Source organism: Nipponia nippon, unplaced genomic scaffold, assembly GCF_047370975.1.
Source record: "Nipponia nippon isolate SJK-2023a ecotype South Korea unplaced genomic scaffold, ASM4737097v1 scaffold_9, whole genome shotgun sequence".
NCBI lineage: Eukaryota > Metazoa > Chordata > Aves > Pelecaniformes > Threskiornithidae > Nipponia > Nipponia nippon.
This window is the reverse complement of record NW_028262413.1, coordinates 18,634,848-18,653,459: the sequence shown is the minus strand read 5'-3', so window position 1 is coordinate 18,653,459 and position 18,612 is coordinate 18,634,848. Positions and strand designations below refer to the sequence as shown.

At 43.8% G+C, this 18,612-nt stretch overlaps 1 long non-coding RNA gene across 1 annotated transcript in view; it reads left to right on the top strand.

Moving 5' to 3' along the window:
• The first annotated feature begins 861 nt into the window (after window positions 1-861).
• Window positions 862-18,612, top strand: part of LOC148050147 (uncharacterized) — a 49,518-nt gene continuing 31,767 nt past the window's right edge. The window contains exons 1-2 of the long non-coding RNA XR_015701475.1: window positions 862-1,024; window positions 12,316-12,539. This is a non-coding gene — a long non-coding RNA (uncharacterized LOC148050147). The remainder of the gene's footprint in view (window positions 1,025-12,315; window positions 12,540-18,612) is intronic.

The window sequence follows — 18,612 nt, the reverse complement described above, 5'->3', positions numbered from 1 at the left end:
GCAAGCTGGAAAGGACTTGATGTTTCATAAAGGATTATAGGTTTTGGTTCACTGACATCATCACCCACTGTGCACATTTGATATCAGTCCTGTAGTAAGATGCTTGAGGACTTCAGGCTTAGGCTGGAAGGTCAGTGTCTGGTAAGGTTCAGGATAATACCAGTCGTGACAGGGCCTTGCTCTGAACAAAAATCCCCAGGGCTGCCCTAGCAGAGACCATTAGAAAGAAGCAGATGTGTATCAGTGTTGTTTGGATCACTGCAGGTACAAATCCTATTACACAGCAAAAAGGGTATCTCCGTACCTGTTTCCAGCACGGTCACATAATGAAGCATTAGGGTAGTTTCTGAAACTTCATTTATAGAGAGCTGTTCTTTTTTTATCCCTAAAGTTATATCACCTAAAGCTTTGATATCTCACTGCTGCATTATTGATACAAACCATGAAATTATTGTACTTATTGTATGTTATTGCCCCATGTGTTCCCCAAGGGGGAAATTCCTCATTGTCAGCTAAAGTCTTATGCTCCTATTGGAGGTTCTTCCTACTCGTGTTTTTGCTGTGTGGAAGAGCCTTGCCTACTAGCAACTTCACAATACAAAGAAAGTTCAAGGTTGGATGATGTCAGCAAGAGGTCTGTGCCACATTGCTATTTGGCTTCGCCAGATAATACATTTGCCAAAGAAAGCTTCCTATGTTACAAAGAATTTGGGGATAGTCTGTAACTTTTAGATAAAGAAGTATGTTGCCGTGTTGGGTGGATGGACTAGTTCAGAAGTGGCTGTTATTCCTGGAAAATAGAGAGATGTGACAGCCCTGAAGAAAATACTTCAGGGACTGTGAGAACACGGATGTAATTGCCAGTCTGGCAGAATTAAGGAAATGGTCCCCAAAGTATCTGGTTTATGAAAAAGAGCCTACCTAGAAATGCAGGTGAGGTAAGCAGAAATGAGCAGCAGCGCTTGGAGATATCACTGGAGAAGCCTGAGAAATAGCGAGGCTTTCAGAAGCTGAAATGCATCAGGTAAGGAAGAAAAAGGGTCTGGGTAAAAACAAAGTAAGTATGTCTTTTGTGCGTTTGTTTGGGTGTTTTACTCTTTTCTATAACTAACTAAAAAACTGGTGCTCAGTGAGTTGGTTGATCTCGTGGAAGGTGGTCTCCAAAGGCTCCCTATGGGAGTGGTTGAAAGAAGCTGCAGCTGCTGCTGGAAGTGTCTGGGAAGGATGAGCAGGTAGCTGAAATCCAGATACTTGCGTTTATTCAAAAGGCCTAAAGCACAGGGATCCCAGGGTACAAAACCTATTACTTAAAGGGTTCATCTGAAAGAAACTAGGAGGTAGGTGAAATGCAGCTCACCAATAAGTGGTGTGTATATGCAGGTCTGAGCCAAGCTTTCCCTGTGTGTTTGATTTCCAGCCTGGCATTCCTATCACTGAACGCTTTCAGTTACCTTCGCAGTGGTGGGACGGACAGTACTAAACACCAGGGAAGCACCCAGCACTCCGCAGGATCCTTACCCTGTAAGTGGCTTTAAATTGCACTGGAATTTGTGTGCAAGTCTTACATTTCAGTGTGCTACATTGGCTCAGAATAGCTGCACAGTCCCTTCTGTATGCTCCCTGCAAAATTTTGGTACTTATTTGTCCTGTGTTTCTTTAGGAAACTGAGTTGGTTAAAGGAGAGGCCAAAGAATAGAAATCCTGCATTTTTCCTTTCAGCTCCTTCTGGTGTTTGGGTGCATTAGCGGTAGTAGTAGGTTTGGAGATTTTTCTCTCTCTAGAACTGAGCAACTTGGACTTACAGCATTAAATCCAAAGTATAAACTGTTGCATTTGCCAGCTTGTAGTCATGATCAGAAACTGAAAAATGTAGAGTAACTGTGAGAGGCGTCAGAGCACAAAACGCTGTGACCTTGAAAGACAGTGGGAAGGCTCGTGGCACTAAAAATTCATAGAAAGCATCAGCCAGAGACAGAGTCAGGGAGTGCTGCAATGGAAAAAACATGACATTTCTGTATTTGGCCAAGTCGTCTATGAAATGCCATAATGGCATAGCTTGGTACCATTGACCCCTGCTTTTACAGAGTGTTTTGATTTAATTATTCCAGGTAGCTAGAGATGTCTTCAAGACGTTTGACTTGATTTGTTTGAAAAATGGGTTTGTCTGAATGTCTGTCCCTTGTTACAGTAAATAATCAAATGTGCAAAGATGCTAAAATCAAATTAGAGGCAGACAGACTTCAGCTCAGCCTTCTTGGCTGCAAGCAGGAAGAACAGTGCTATATGCCTTAAATCTGAAAGCCGAAGGGGCTTCCAAGAAAGTTACTGGTAGAATACTGTAAGAAAAATGTCCTGTGTTCAACAGCCTAGCTATTTGTGCATTGAGAATCCCATTCAATATTTAACCCAACTTTTCATTGTTGTATTCGTAAGAAATGCTCATTGGGAAAAGTTACAGTGGAAGATTTTGTACTACAGGACAAAAACAGGCTGCAGAGGACAGATGCCAAGGCACTGTGACTTTTCTAAATTACCATGCAAACATAGCAAATAAATTTTTTATTTGTGTGATACCTTACAATCAATATTCAGTGCACTCACCCCCTGAATTAACCAAGCCGGCGGGCATCCCTGGCCCCGTGTTGTCCTCTTCAGTGAGAGAGGGGGTGTCACGATGGTCAGCTCACTCTCAGTGCTCTGCCAGAGGGTTATATAGTTTGTATGCAACTATTTACTTGTATTCCTCAGTAGTCTGTGGTTGCCATTTCTTCATACCACTCAGTCATCAGCCTTATGTTTCATGACTGAAGGATTATACATGAAATAAAGTGTAAACATTTTTTCTGATGCGCATGGCGGACAGCTAGCGTTTGCAATATACTTGCACAACATGCGTTTGGCAATGTGAGGTAATAGGGTGCCACGTGGAATTAATTTCCTGAAACAATGGAAGCACCTACTTTCTCCAGAGTATTTTTACCACTATTGCAACCTTAAACCACTTTGTACAGCAGTTGCCGTTTGCTGTAGCTGATAATTCTCTGCTCTACAGGCATGCAGTCAGCATGGGCCTGGTACCAAGTGGGTGTGCTCAGATCTGCAGCCACAGGCTTTGGCATCAAAAAAGATAAAGAAACATTCAGGAGCTGCCTGAATCAGACGGTGCTGCCTGGTGTATTGTACAGGGCACAGAAAACCAGAATTAAAAAGCAGAGGGAGCCTACAGTCTCACTTGCATCAAAGTCAGTGATTTGGGCGTGTTCGTGGGAGTGGGAGCAAGGAAGGGGTGAAGGAAATGGCATGGTGGGATTTAGGATGCTGGGAACACTTTGTGTGAATGCCAAAGTGTGAGTCTGCACAACAGAATACGGTTCCTTATGGTTCCTTGCTACTAGAAAGGACTAAATCACTTCAGATTGGAGTAGCAAAGTGCAAATCTTTTTCTAACCTGAATCACAATGTAATATTTTGAGATTAAAAAACATTCGTTCGGCTTCTCAGCTCCTGAGGTAAGCTGCAGAGGGTGTGAGTCTCTCCCCTTCCACATTTAAATCCTCAGGTGCAGATGAATGAGCAGCAAAGAAAATGTGTCTGTTGGTTCAGTAGCTGCTTGCTGTTCTCCTGAGTCAGCACTAAACCAACTCATCAGTGTGGCAGAAAGGAAACCTACAGGCTGCAGTTGCCATCTCTCCTGTAACCTTTTAAATCAAAGCCCCTGCCCTCTCGTGAGCTTTAAGTCCATGGTGAACATGAGCAGGCTTCAGTGGGCCCTGAAGGGGCTTCCAGATTGAGGAAAAATATCAACTTTTCCCTGATTTCCAGAGGGAATTTAGAGTCTTTGCTGGCCTGAAGTGTTGCTAGAGGCTGTTGAACGTGTGCTGTTTGTTACTTGAACTTGGACACTTGTGATTTATGTGAAAAGGGTACAACTTGTCACTGGGGTGGTATGGTTTTCAGAAACAGATGGTGTGGTTGGTCCTGTGATGGTCAGTGTTCAGAAAGTGTCTGTTGGTGGTTGCTGAAGTCCTCTCCAGCCTCTCTGCAGTAAGAGCAACTCCAACTCTGTCTGCCTGTCTAGTAAATGTGCATGTGGGAGTTCAGTTAATTCAGGCACTGTTTGGAGGCCTTAATTGGTTGGATGAGGCCACTGCTGACAAGTAGGGCTGAAATCGTGGTCCATCAGATCCTCCGATTCCAGGTCCGAGTTGCTTCCTCTGCTAAGGCCAGCCCGCCCAAGCAGGGAAGGCCACTCTTCTGGGTAAGTTTGGCCCAAAGTTTTTTGTTTTTTAATGTCTCCAGCTTTTCTCTAATCCTCAAGCCAAGAAACTAACTGAACTTTCAGCCTCTTAATATGAGTGGAGAACATCCTGAAAATAATTCCTGCAAATAAAATTAATCTCACACTGCCTGCAGAACACCCCTGAAGGATTGCCTTCTAAGTGCATGGAGTTAGATAAGAAATAAGCTCTCTTTAGTGATGCGTGTGCTTTCTAAATAAACTCCTTTCAAACAGACTTGCTGCTTAAATCTGTTTATTTACTGTGGCACATTGTGCAGATTATGTTTTAAGGAGCTCAGTAACCAACATCAGAGCTTTTACATAAGTGAGATCTGAGGAAAAATGGGAGTGAGATTTCAAATATCCCATTAATCTTCTCACTTTAGGTCTGAGCCAGCTTCAAATTGCACCGAACTGCTGCCAAGTGTGAGTGAGTTTCAGTCCAAATAAAGGAGACTTGGCAGGTCTGAGCCGTGAGGCTTTGTTTCAGGAGTGTTTCAAGGAGAGGGGAGATTGCGTTTTGGTTGAAACTCTGCTGAAGCGGTGCAGTGCTTCACAACAGCCGTGTGCCAGCTGGCCCCGGCTGCGCACGCTGAAGACGCACTTATGGTTTTTACATTTCTTTGCTTATGTTTTTAATCTGCATGTACAGAGGCAGCTGTTAAAATGTTTGTACATGGGAAGCCTGGAGCTAGATGTGACTTAATCCCATGCACACGTGCAATTCAGCCTCTGGCGGTCACTGTGATTTAAGACTTCATGCTAAGTCTTCACCTCGATGACAGCTGCAGGATTTTGCTCCTTTTGGATCAAGTTCTCCTGCTCTCATCCACCTACGGTGAACCTGAGTTCCTTATATTGGTCTTCTGCAACATGAAGCCAGAGGGGTTAAAAGGGAATAACTAGAAACACGTGCTGTGAGCATGCTGCTGGCAGAGCTGGGGCCATGAGGCATGTTGTGAGAAGCCGAGGAGTGATCTCTGTATAGGGAGGAGGATGCAGCTGGTCTGTAATCTCACAGTCTACCCGGGGTAATAAAAAGGCGGTTTTGGTTTTGCCTTTCCCTTCTGGGGCTGTGGACAAAGAGAGCTGCTCCTCTGAGGCTGATTGAGAGTCAAGCTTCCCCCCTTTGCAGAGGGGCAGGCAGGAGCTGTCTGGAGGGACAAGCTCTCGAGTTTCTGCTGAAGGAAAGGGAGCTTCCTCAATCCAATGTGTTACCAGCTCAGGATCTGTGCATGCAATAACCCTGGAAATCCCTCCTGCAGTCTGCCTGCTTTGTGTCCTGCACGATCAGCTATTTGGGAAGTCTTCCCAAACACCCATTCCTTGAATTTTCCTTGAAATAAGGGATGTTATGACCACAGTAGTGACGAGGCCATGGCTTCTCTTGTCTCCTGCAGGCATAAATCAGGATATCTGCTGCACAGTGCGAGCATTGGCTAATCCTGCCAGGATTTCAGGTGTTAGTCTGGAAGTATTTGGCTGTGAGCTGAGTGATGACATCCAGCTAAGGCTGCTTGTTTGCTGCGAAGTACTTACTGCTTCTGTGGGGTTTGGGGTGATGTGTGTCCAGGTCTCTTGCTGAACCCCAGGACGAAACATGGAAACTTTTGGAGTTTCATCAGTCCTCGTTCTTCCTCCCCTGTGTCATGCCCTTCCCACTCTAGTGAATGTTTTCACTGTGGATATAGGCGCTGTTAGTAAAAAAACTGATTGAAGAGTTACCTAGAAGATACTTGTGTTTTTGGCAGACACAATTTTTCATTAACATTTTGAAGTCTTCTACTAACTGGAAAGCAGGTTTTGGTGCCTCCACTTTGTCTTGACTCTACGACTGTAGAGTCTCTGCTGCTCTCAGCCTGGCTGCTGACTTTGCTAAGCTAAAGCACTAGAGAAAGCTAAATAGTTTGGTGCTGCAGGCCTTTTTCTCTCAGTAGCCTTTGCTTGATTTTAAGATGATTCAACCTTCTTTAAAACACAGCAAAATTATGTAGCTGGATAAAACCTTTTCCAGGAAAGTTTTTGTACACTTCTCTAGCTCAGTGCCTTGCACCTCTTTGCGGGGATGTAGCACTAGGTTCCTACTGTTTGTACCTCTGTGCCTGGTAATGCTCCTGGATGTCTCTGACACCGTTTTCACCCCCTTTTTCCCCTAAGACTTGGTGGAGAAGAGTTGCTATATTTGGATTTTCCTGCATCCTGAGTGTGCATAGAGTGAATGTGACAACAGATTGTTGTCAGGGCGGTAGAGACAGGGTGGTACATTTTCCCACCCAGAGCTTTCCCACTTGTTATGGATCTTTGGGGTGCCTAAGGCCTATTTCTGACATTCCTTCTTTTCCCTTTCGGCTGACCTTAGCACTCGTCACACAGACTCGGTTATTCCCTGAAGTCAAGCAAGACACCACCTCTGGTGCCCATGGTACATATAGAAATCCAAAGTGTGCAGCTTTTCCACGCATACAAAATTAGATGTTAACCCCTTTGCATCCCTGTGAGGAGCCAACACTGAAAGGAGGATGGAGACTTCGCCATGTTATCACCTGTCTGGCCGCTTAGTTAAAATCCAGTCCAAGTTTTGCCAAGGCAGAAACTTGGCCATTGCAGCAGCAGATGTCGTTCTGCTGAATTTCTGAATAAAATGTCATTGTGTTTTGGCAGAGCAAAAGGCATGTTGAGTCTTGTAGACCAGCCAGCAAGGACAATATTTCTGGCTGGGTAGTGTGCAATTAAAAAGCAAGCCTGTGTTTTATATTCATGGTACCTGGGTCACTTGTCTGCCTCCTCTCACGCCAATCTGTTGGTCTGGCAGGGCTGCCTCTGAGGTTAATCTGCTCTCAGAGAGATTCAGAGCCAAGCAGCGACTTAAATGGACAGCCCACAGAGGGCTTTTTCCACAAGATTGTCTTCCATTGATGCTACATGCTAACATCTGCTGAAGCTTGTATTCCTGAGCTGCCCCCTCCTCATTTCCAGTGTTTCTCCATATTTAACATGACAGAAAGGACACTCGTTTTCTCATATGAAGGGGTTTTGTGGGGATCTGTACCTTCTTTGGTGCCAGCACAGACAGGTCCTCCCATGCCATATAAGAGGCTCTGCTTCCTAGAGCATGCCTCTTTGGAGGGGGACTCTCCTGTAGAGGAAATACAGAGCAAGCCACAGGCATCTCTTCCATCACTCGACTCTCTCTTGCAATAAAGGTTTTTTCTACTGAATGCTTTTTTCTTCTCAGAGCAACCTTGGATATGATAGATTAAAAAAAAAAAAAATAAAAAAAAATCTGGGACTTTCCCAAAGTGCAAACGTTTCTGCATTGCACACCTAGTAATCCCTGGAAATCCGGTTGTCTGTGCTGAGCAGCGTTGCAGCAGCAAAACACAGGCAAGTCAGGAGGTCTGGTCTCTCTCTAGCTTTTAATATTGTGCTAGTGCCACTTATAGCAACTGCCCTTCACCTCCCTGTCCATCTCCAGCCCTCCAGGATGGCAACCTGCACCCGCGAGTGTGTGTGTGTGCCTCATTGCTATATTAGATCCTGAAAAGAAACCCAAAAGTAGAGTGTAAAGTTGCTGGGGGAAGGAGTGAAAATTGCATCCATTTTCAGGGTAAAAGAATGTCAACATCCCCTTCCTGAGCAGCTAGTGTCTAATGAGGCAGAACTGGTCCTCTCCTCTCATTCTTTCTTTTTATCTTTTTGATGCTTAAATGTATACTTGTTTCTTTCTCCACCCCCAGAAAAAAAACCAAACAACAAAAAACAACAAAAACCCCCCAACCAGCCTCTACTGAATGCCTGTTGGGAAGTTGTCCCTTAGCAGTGTCTCTTAGTTCAGACTTTGTTTTTTGGCATTTTTGGACAGCCGCGTGCAATCCTATCCTCTCTGGCTGCTGCACTTGTTGGAGTCATCATTGCTTCTGGGTCTGCGAAAGGTAAGATTCAGCCAAGTGAAAACGTGCTGCAGCCAGTGAGAAGCATTACAAGAAGTCATCTTCTGCATGTTGATTTATTTTTTTGTCTCACAGTGCAACTTGTACACTTCTTTTCTGCTGCTTCCTAAAGAAGACAGATGCATCTTTTTTTTTTCTCTTTTAAAGTTGGAAACTTTAGAAAAAGTGTTTTTGTTTTGCTTGGAGGTAACTAAAAATTGCTACATTAATTTTAAGTCCATTGTTGAATAATAACTGCCTGGAGGTTTGTTACTTGTGTAGCAGGTTGGTGCCTGATGTGATTTTAAAAATGACCAAGACATAAAACCCTGAGAGCAAGAATTTATAGAGAAGAGATAAGAAAATTTTTATTAAGAAGAGAATGAGTTTGCCTTTCAATTTATTTTTTTTCTTCTTAATGTTTTCTGGGGCCAAAAACGTCCCAGCATTTGGATTGTCCTGAATATTGGCATTCTCTCAACGGCACTTTCAAGGGCAAATGTCTCCTGAAGTGCTGAATAACAGATCTTGTCCCCTTCCTTCAGAGGAAATCCTGTGCAGTGCCATGAAATGCTCTCTTGTTCCACCATCTACTAGCCTGGAATATAGTTTTCCAAATGAAGTGCCATGGAGTCTACACTCAGGACACAAAACACTAAAAAATGTGCATCCCTCACGGTGGGGTTTGGACCCATTTCTTCAGTGAGGGCTCAGTGGACCTTTCAGGGACGTCTGGTTGGCCAGGCATACCTTAGTGTTAGTTTCTTAGGTACTGAGAGTGCCAAAACCAATCTCCTGACCAAGCCTGTATGAAATTGTGCCGTGTCATGCTTCAAACCACTTTTCCATAGCAACTTTCATGTTTCTATATTGTTACCTGTTAGAAAATTATTTCTCTGGATGATGCATGAGGCTGAAGTTTGGAAAGTAATACATAGGAGTAGCTGCTGGGAAGTCTCAAGCTTAGAATAGTGTTCCTTTAGATAAAAAAAAGCCTTTTTAATTTTTTTAATGTTAGTTGTTCTAAAGTGGATCCGATCTTATGCGATAAGGGAGAGTTGCTTTTGAAGCAGAAAGGAAGACAAATATGCAAATAACTAATGAATGGAGAAGCACACGCTTGAAGAACCCCACAACTCCAGCAGTACGTTCATGAGAACATTATGCAAATTCGTATAAACACTGTTAAAACTAATGGTTTGTTCTGGGGAGAAAACGCAAGTCAACTGAAGTGCTGTGAGATAGGGGCCTCAAATAGTTGTTATATTTTGAAATCTAGGCCTGTGGCTCTTTTGATTACCGATAAATGCATATTCCACACATACTGGGGTTTGCTCTGCTGAGCAAAATGCTCCCTCATGCTTTATTTCTGCAGCCCGCGTTAGCGGGGTTGCGGATCTAGATGGTCTCTGGGGACTCTGAAAAATATTCTGCAATTGTTCCCAATTAAGCGGGCTGATATTTACTTAAGTCTCTTTGATCCTTTAAAAAAGTATCAACAGCAATTTAGATGTTTATGGCACATTTAATACACTTAAGCTGTTATACTACTTCTATATCATGTCCGGAAATAACATGCACTGTATTGTAAACAGCAAACTGTGGTATTGGCATTTCATTTTAACTCTTGTGATAGTCTCTTGCAAGTCTGAATGGCAGTAATGAATGGCTCCATGCTACCCTTGCTACTTACAATAAAGTGCTGTAAGTGTCACAGAGAGCCACATCCTTTCCAAATAAAACTTGGGGGAATAATGTATAGTAAGAGCATGAGAAGCAGAAACAAGGACCATATCTTGGGAGTAGCATAATCTATACTCTCTGTGATTGAAAGGATCCCTGCAGCTGTCATAGATCTGATGAAATGGGATTTGGCTTTTAAAGGTTTGGGGGAGGGAATTTTTGTTTGCTTGTTTGCTGACGTGGTGCTGCTGTTGGTCCCCAAAGGAGGTGATGGCTGTGCATCATTCAGAGAGGGCTGCACAAGGGTATCTGCAAACATGGGAATTTGTTGGGAAATGACGGGCAGAGGTGCCTGCCCTGCACCCTCTGCAGCGCTGCTTGCAGAGCTTTGTCTGCTCAGGCAGTGCTCATGAACACTTTTGCAGTTGCTTGCAGGAAGCCCTGCTCGAGGGGACGGTTGCCAAGGGCTGTACAGCTCCAGGGATGTGCCATCTCACCAGGGACTCGTTCTCCAAGGTGTTGCTAGTGTTCGGATGAGAAACCACCAAAAGAAGGTGGCAGTAAAGGATAGAGATGCAAGGGTATAGGTGACTTCTGTCCTTCAGCCCAAATGAAAGCAGTGCCTTGGACTACTGCCTTGCCCTGCTGCCAAATATAACTTGGATAAGAATTAAAACTAGGTTCTTGATGGTTTGTAATCACATAAGATCTCACGACGGTTTCTGAAAGTGTGCAGCTACTAACTCCAGTGTCCTGGCCACTTTCCAGCTCACATAATTACCGTCTGTCTGTCTTGCCCCCTTCCCTCTACACCCCCGTAGTTTCAATTAGATAAGTCATTCTTCACTTCTCTCCAGAATAATGCATGCACCTGTGTTCTCCTCACAGAGAAAACCTCCAACACCCACTATATGTTTTTTATCTAGACATCATTTGTTTTACATTGTAGTTTTATTATCTAATTAGTATTATCATGTCCGCATACCTGATGCAACCTGTCTAATTCTGGGGCCTGAAGGTTTGTAGGTAGTGCAGCATACATTTGATTTATTAACTTCCTAAACTCCGGACCCAATCAATTATTTAAACTCGTACCAGGCCTCTCAGTAGTGATTTTTGTCAAGAGGATGTTGGTTAACTCATTTGTACATGGTAATACAAATATCAGAAGTTAGAGTCCTTAATGACTCATTTCTGGCCACTGTGTGGTTTTTGCGCAGCATTTTAAAGAGCGCTGTGGGGATGCTGAAACAGCATTTTCTTAACTTAAGCTAATGGCAAGTAAAAGTGCGTGGCGTTGGCTGAACCAGTTTTTTGCAGGCGGTTTGGGAGATGGCGAATATTTCAGAGCGACTGCAGCAGTGCCTGGTGCGGTGACATGAGGCTAAAAGAAGCTGACCTTCATTCGGCTCCAGCTGTGCATGCGGCAGCCTCAGCCCAGGCTCTGGAGTGGGAGATTCTGAAGTCTTTAAATGGCTTCACTAATTTTTCCTGATACGCTGTGTCAGTGCCCCTGTAAAACAGCCCGAGCTCAGCGGCTCGCTGGGTGTGGCTGGCTGGGTGTGACAGCAGAGGCATTTCTAGTGCTTTTCAAACTCAAACGACTTTTTTTTGCTTCAGCAATGAAAGCAAGTCCTTGACCCTCGAATGTGAGCTGGAAGCAGATGGACAATGATTTTTCACGAGCCAGTCTGTTGTCGGAGCAGTGATTCTCATTGACAGAGAAGTTAATAAACATTAGGAGGATATTCCACAATTGACATCTCCAGTCCAGTACCTTAATACTGGTTGTAATTCAGCCCAGGACCTTACAAAATCTTGCATTTCCTGACCTGTCACTGGAATGTGTTGGATGGAATTAAATCCACTCTAGTTCAGATGTGGCAAAATTGATCTTTACTTTCTGTACTTAGCTGGGATTAGCCTGGGACTGTAAATTTTTGGAAGGGTCTTGTGCAGCTACAATATGCTCATGGTGTGGTACTTAGGTTTGCTGTATGGAATACACAAAAGGTGTGACATAAATAGGAGATAACTACATACAATAATGGAAGAAAATAAACTGAGAAGAATAAATTGTCCTCAGAATCTCTTAAGAATATACTGTTTACTTAAGGAGGAGAGTTTAATTAAGCTCTAGGGGTGAAATACATCCCTGGGGAGAGGGACAGCACATGGCTTATGAGTCAGTCGCACATTAAGCTGTTTCTTCTAGTTCATATGCAGATGTATGGGATGAGTGTTTGCTTCTCTGGTCATTGGGGAACAAATCATCACCCCTTGATGTTGGCAGGGGGAAGATGTTCTTTAGGACTTTGGGTGTTTTTCTCCCCTTTACCTCCTCTGTTCTGCTCCTTTTCAGAACCCAAACCCCAGAAGATCAGTTCATTACTCACTTGCTGTTGATGATCTTTCTCCTTTCAGTTGCTCAGGAGAGCTGGTAGCTCCACTCCTGCCTTCTGGAAGTTTGTGGGTTGCTAACAGCCCCACAGGGGACTGAGCACTGTGCTCTTGGACGGAGGAGATGCAGAGGCAACACACAGAAGTGTTTCAGCTCCACAGAGGACTGGAGCAAGCGACCTATCTGTCCCAAGAGAGCTGTACAGAGCATGTGTCAGTCTGGGGATCAATCTTCTCCTCGAAAGAAGGTAGGAGAACGCACAGTATTTACCCTGTAGAGAGCAGCACTGCTGTGTGTTGCAAAGTACTCATTGTTTTGATGAGAGGCCATGGAAACACTGGAATAAAACCTTTAGGAGGTTGTGTCTGCTTCTTGCCTTGCTTTCTGCACAGTCTGTTGCACATGTAATGAAAGCAAATGTGGCCCATTGGGCATCTTTCTGCTCATGGGGGTGCTGTGCAGGCTGTGATACCTATTAATTTGATAAAAATTAGTATGGGGCAAATCTTGATCTATTCCAAAGCCAGCTATGGGAAATGATATGTTCTTAGTCAGACCTGCTTCCTGTGGTTTTTCAGAGAAGTGTCTTACCAAGCCAGACAAACACAACTATTACATGTTTAATGTAGGTGGAAGGATATGATTCTGCTTCAGAAGTGGTTAAATAAGTAGAGTACTTAGGAAAAGTCAGTTCTTTATTAGCTCTGAGCAGTCTTGCTGGTAAGACAGACAGTACCAGGGAACTGGTAGACAATACCAGTAGAACTGTGTTGGCAAAAAATTCACACTTGGAGATTGAAGTAATACCAATGAGAACTTTATTTGAGGGTGAAGAGAACAGGCATGTGCCAGAGAACAAAATCTTTTTGACTAGCAATTACTTGAGTGTAAAGACCAACATCAGACCTTGAAATCCTACTGATCAGCTGTGGCATTAGTTACAATAAGCTTTGTGTGGTGTTAAAGTAGGTTGAAAGCACCCTTAAAGTGAGTGATAAGGTTTTTTGTGGCAACTGAGTGTTTTTCTGACTCCCATTACCCTGGGCTTCTGCAGGAAAAGTGGCTTTTATGTAAGTTCAAACAAACTCTCTGTGTGTATATGTGTGAGTACAGTGGCTGTTCACTGCAGCTCTAGGAACACTGGACTCACTCCTTCCCATACATCCTGTACGGACAGACTCTGCAGGTGAAGGGAGAGCTCTGGAGCCCTGGACAGACTAACTGATCAATAAACCATATGGAGTCCAACATTCTTAAGACAGGTCTGAACAAGTTTATTAAACTTGAAAAATCACTACATTGTACAAATCTACATTTAGTTCTCTCTGAGTAAAACTGCACTGTAAACATGAGCAAAAATCCATGTGTATTACTTACAGCTGATTTAATTTGTCATACAAAGTGTTTCAGTAAAAAGGAAAAAATTGGGTAGGTCATTTTCCATGCACAGGGGCTTTGCAGTGCAGCATGTGTGTAAACAAGTGCAGAGTTTGGCATTTCAGAGAATCAATAAGGCACATTATAGAAACTCAGAGCCAGGAGTGTTTCCCATCCTTTGTGTACTGGTAAGTCTGGGAACAGATCAATGAGTTTATATCAGCGTTCAACAATACCACTACATCTTTCTGAAGTAATTGGGCAATTCACAGAATGAAAGATGCCATCCGAGGGTGCTAATGTTCATTTCTGTAAGACGAACATTTATCTGGTATTGAGGTGTACTATGGAGGCCAGGCAGTCATCTTGTTTTCTTTTGTTTTGTTTTGTTTTTTTAAGGTAATTCATTTCCTTTGAAGGTTGCAAGTAAACAGACTTCAGAATGACAGCAGAAAGGAAAATGTTGTCTTTTCATTGCTTTGTCACTGTTGAATAGAGCAGTCTTAGGTTGGGTCACTTCTTTTTGCCAGAGGATTTTTTCAAAGGAGGCCTGAAGCTTTCATACTCCAGTGCTTGCAATACAGATGGAACAGGGAATGCCTTTATGCTTGTTATTCGTGTCTTTCAGTGCTTGGAAGTAAGATGTGTTTGGTTACTAGCGACTTGTGGTTATTGTATCATGAGCCCTACACCAGCCTCCTTTTCCCCTGCCTTTGCTGCTGAACTGTGACTAACTGCTCGTAAGGGCAGGAGGAAGAAGGGGAAGTGTTTGTGCTCAAGGCTTCCCAAAAGGTAACACACAAGCCCCATCTCTGTGCTCTATTTGTCAAAACACGCAGTACTGCACCTCTGAGCATGACATGGGGAGCAGAGCATCCCTATGCAAACGAAAGCTGCTGGGTATGTCAAGCTGCTGGGTTATCCCAAGCTTGTGGTGAGAGGAGGGTCTACGTTATTTTCCTGCTCCGTTGGAAGTTATGTGTGATTGGAAAGTGTCAGCTGCTTTTGGCTGAGAATTGCCATGGATGCCTGGAGGGAATAGTGTGGAAAGCAAACACGAAGTGTCCTGAGACTTGTCACTGTCTCAGCCTGGTCAGGGGCATCAGGAGTTTTGTGGTGTGGCCAACAGAGAATTGAAAAAAATTTTGTGCAACATCCCCTTGTTGCTTCAGTCATGCTCAATATTATAATAGCACGGGAATAATCTCAGGACAATTGTGGGGATCTCTGCAATGACTCTTCATTGCACTGTCACCCTGTAGAAACTGGATGTGAAGTCTTGGCCTGAGGAAAATTATTGTGCTGAAGGCCAAATGTTGGATGTCTGTTTAAAAAAGGTGTAGTTCTCATGCTGAGTGTGAAGGGTAAAGCTCTGGAAGGTTTATTGCTTTCTTTTGCAAAATAGTCAGTGCCCATGCAAGTCTAAAAGATAGATGTGAGTTTATGAAATGGTGTTGGAAAGGCAGCAAGGCTCTGGTCCTACTCAGAACAAGAGCGTATGGAAACGACTCTTTCAGCCTCATTTCACATCTGGGAGGTGGATTAAAACATATCACTCTGGGAGCAAACTTGAATTCTTAGAAGCAAAACCAAATTTGAAACCCCACAGACCTCAAATGATTAGGTAGTCTTAAGATACGGAAAGTCAGTGTTTAAAAAAACAAAGCAAAACCAAGTGCAAGCAGCGTTGAGTGCGTGCAGTGGCATTTGCTAAACACTGTTTGTCTCGGGAGAAAGGCTACCCAGAGGGAGGATAAAGGGTGTTTGTGGTGCTGTGTGAAAATTAAAATCAGAAACCGAGTAAATCTCTGGAATAAATTCCTGTTGTGGAGCTGTTCCAGGAACTGCTCTGGCCCAGTGTGTTTAATCCCTTCAGTGGGTCTAGTGGTCTTTTCCTTCCTCACTGGATGAAAACTGCTGGTTTAGTCCTTTTTTATTACTTCCACTTGCAAAGGAGCATGTGCCCACCATGGCTTTTTAGTGTGCTCAGGCATCGCTTTTAGGAAGTATGTGGCACAGAAAGCGGATTACCTTCTCTCTCCTTCCTCCTTCAACCCTTGGACCATCCTTCCTCTCTTAGCTTTATCTTGATACATACTCTGTATCAAACGATATTTTCCACAGTTCAGTGCTTGGATGGGCAAGTCTAGGAAGTACAATAGCAGCATGGTGACATCTTCGATTCCTCTAAGCTCTTCTCTTATAGCATCCTATGCAAAATGTCTGCAACATGAGCGTGTCAAGCACAGCAATAGCACAATCATTGTCAGTGGAAACACAGATCCAGAAAGAATGTTATTCATTGCACCATTGGGGAAATTAAGTCAAATTAAACGCTGTTTCATTTGTTGGGGTAGGAGATTATTCCTCATTGTGCCAGCAAATTCTTTATTTGCCTCAATAAGGAATTCATCCCAAGTCTAAATTCTGAATGGCTCCAAAATAAAATTCATTTAAGCTGTGCCAAATACTTTCTGTCATTCCTTCCTTATCATTCAGAAGTGAATCCCTTTCTTTTTCTCATAACTTAGTTACAACTCTTGCAGTTAATAAATTAAGGGGGGGTTGCTGCTTTGTTATAACATGAATTTTACCTTGTATTTAAGATGTTTGTTTTGACATTTGCTCCAAAAAAGTTAGTCATGAGCTCAGGAGAATGAAGTGTGTCTTTCAACCTGATTTAGTCCAAGTGGAGGAAATTGCCTCTCTTATGCTACGTGCAATGTAGACCCAAAGAGCACACTGGGTCTTGGCTAATTTCACTGAGGTTGCAACAGGGTCTTGCTTATAGTGCAGAGGTGATATTTATTGTTCAGCATTTTTCAGAGTGCTTAATACATGGGTGTGTATTAAAATAGAGATAAGAGAGGATAGTACCTGTGACATGTAAGATAGATTTGACAGGGAAAATCCCTTTTCTTGGCCACAGGCAAAGAAACACAGTGGAAACAGTGCAAAGCTGTCTGATGTACGTCAGCCCCAGGTGACAGAAGGGAAGGGTGGATGCACCAGGCAGCATCTACCCATGTCTCATAGGGGTGGCACTGTGGTGGGAAACTCAAGTTAGACAGTGATAACAGTGGTGCACAGTAGGGAAGGATGTGATGCAGCCTCTCCCAAGATGGCCTGGGCCTTTCTATTTTGGCTCAGAGGTTGTTGATACTTGTATTAACTTTCAAGTAAGAGAGGGAGAGATGAGAGCGGGTCTCCCCATGCAACATGGTGCTTGGAGTGACGAGGAAGTACTCTGCTCCTCTGTTCGCTGACCTGCCCAGGGCGTGCAGCACTGTGAGGGCACAGAGACTGCTCCGTGGAGATGGAAAGGTTTATTGGTTTGGGCTCTGGTGTTTGCAGGGGAAGGAAGGAAGGAAGGAAGTCAGTGGAGGTGAGTGTTCACAATGGCTGAACTTGCCTGGCAGCAGAACACACAAATTTGCTCGTGAAACCTCACCTTGTGATACCAACACACCCTTTCCAGTCCTTCAGCACAGCAACACCAGCACCATGTGGGGGTGCACGTATGGTAGCTCAGGCTGTGCTTGTCTTATGGATGCTCCCACTCACACTGCATGCAATATTCAAGAAAATATTTTTAAAGTCTCTATGGGCTGGTTTTGTCTAGTGGAGACCAACCTGCACACAGAGGTGTGGGGCACAAAGGATGTTCAGGTAATCATTTCTGAAGTTATATTCCCTCCAGTGCAGAGCAGAAAAGCTGGAAGAGAAGCATCATGGGGCTGTGGTCCTGCTCCAGCTTCCAGTAACTTGTAGTTTGATTTTCTATCTAATCATTCATCTTCAGGCACAGGGGCAAAAGAGTAGACCACGGAGAGGAGGCATAATTTCGCAGTTACTTTTTTTTTAACTTTTATTTTTAAAATTTTATTTTATTTAGCTAAAATTAGCCTTTTGCTTCCTTGCCTCCAGTTCCCCTGCTCCCTGGCTATTAGGCAGCTGTTGGTTTTGGGTTTTGGGGTTTTTTTTTTACCTCCTTCACTAACTGGGACATACATTGTTTGAGCAAGAAGGAATTAGAGTGGGACAGATGGCACCACCTGCTGCTAGTGCTTTGCTCCTTGCAAGGCTTCCTAGCCACTGAGTCTCTTTTGGGCAAGATGAGGAGGAGACAGTCAGGTTTATCTGCTTTCCTGAAGACCTTACAGAGTAACTGTATTATTCTGGTTCTCCTTCCCACTCTCTCGTGTAAGCAGCACCTCATCCCATCCACCACTGGCAGGCAGGATAAGATCCTTTTTTCTTTAATGCTTCATGGTCTTCAGGTTCTTCTGCCATTTCTGCTTCTGCTTTCTAGCTCCTGCTGCCAGCTCTGCACCTTTTTTGTCTATCCCTTCCTCTCCTTGTGAGAGTAAGACTCAATACTGGATTATACTGGCCAGTTAGGGGAGGATGCCAGCCTGGGGAGGAGAAGAGGGAGGAAAGAGCATATTAAAGGAAGGGGATGGAAATTGCTGTGGTCACTCGGTCTTGTGAGTGTGACTTATGTCTGGCAGAGCTGCTGCTCCTGGAAAGGAGGTCAGGCTCTCAATGTGATGTTCATGGGGCTCCCTCCCATGGCTTACAGATATTCCTCAAGAAAAACTATACCCATGAATTAAACATGAAGAGTAGAGCACACTAATTTTTTTCCGAACCAGCCCATGTATCTAAAGCCTTAGTGAACCTGATCATGATCAAGCCACAATAAAAAACCCAATTGCTCCTCAGAGAAATTAGTTCAAATGGAATTAAATGAAAACGGGAAAATCTTACATGGGAAGCTCGGGAGATCTTCAGCAGGTGGCAATTTGCTTAGCTGAGTACTCAGCAGAGTGACTCTGGCTTAAATCTAAGTGAGCATGTAGCTATTGCATCCAGTTACCTGTAAAATACTCAACCAATTGTGTGTGTATCTCATCAAGAGCCCTCTCAAAGACCCCAGGCAG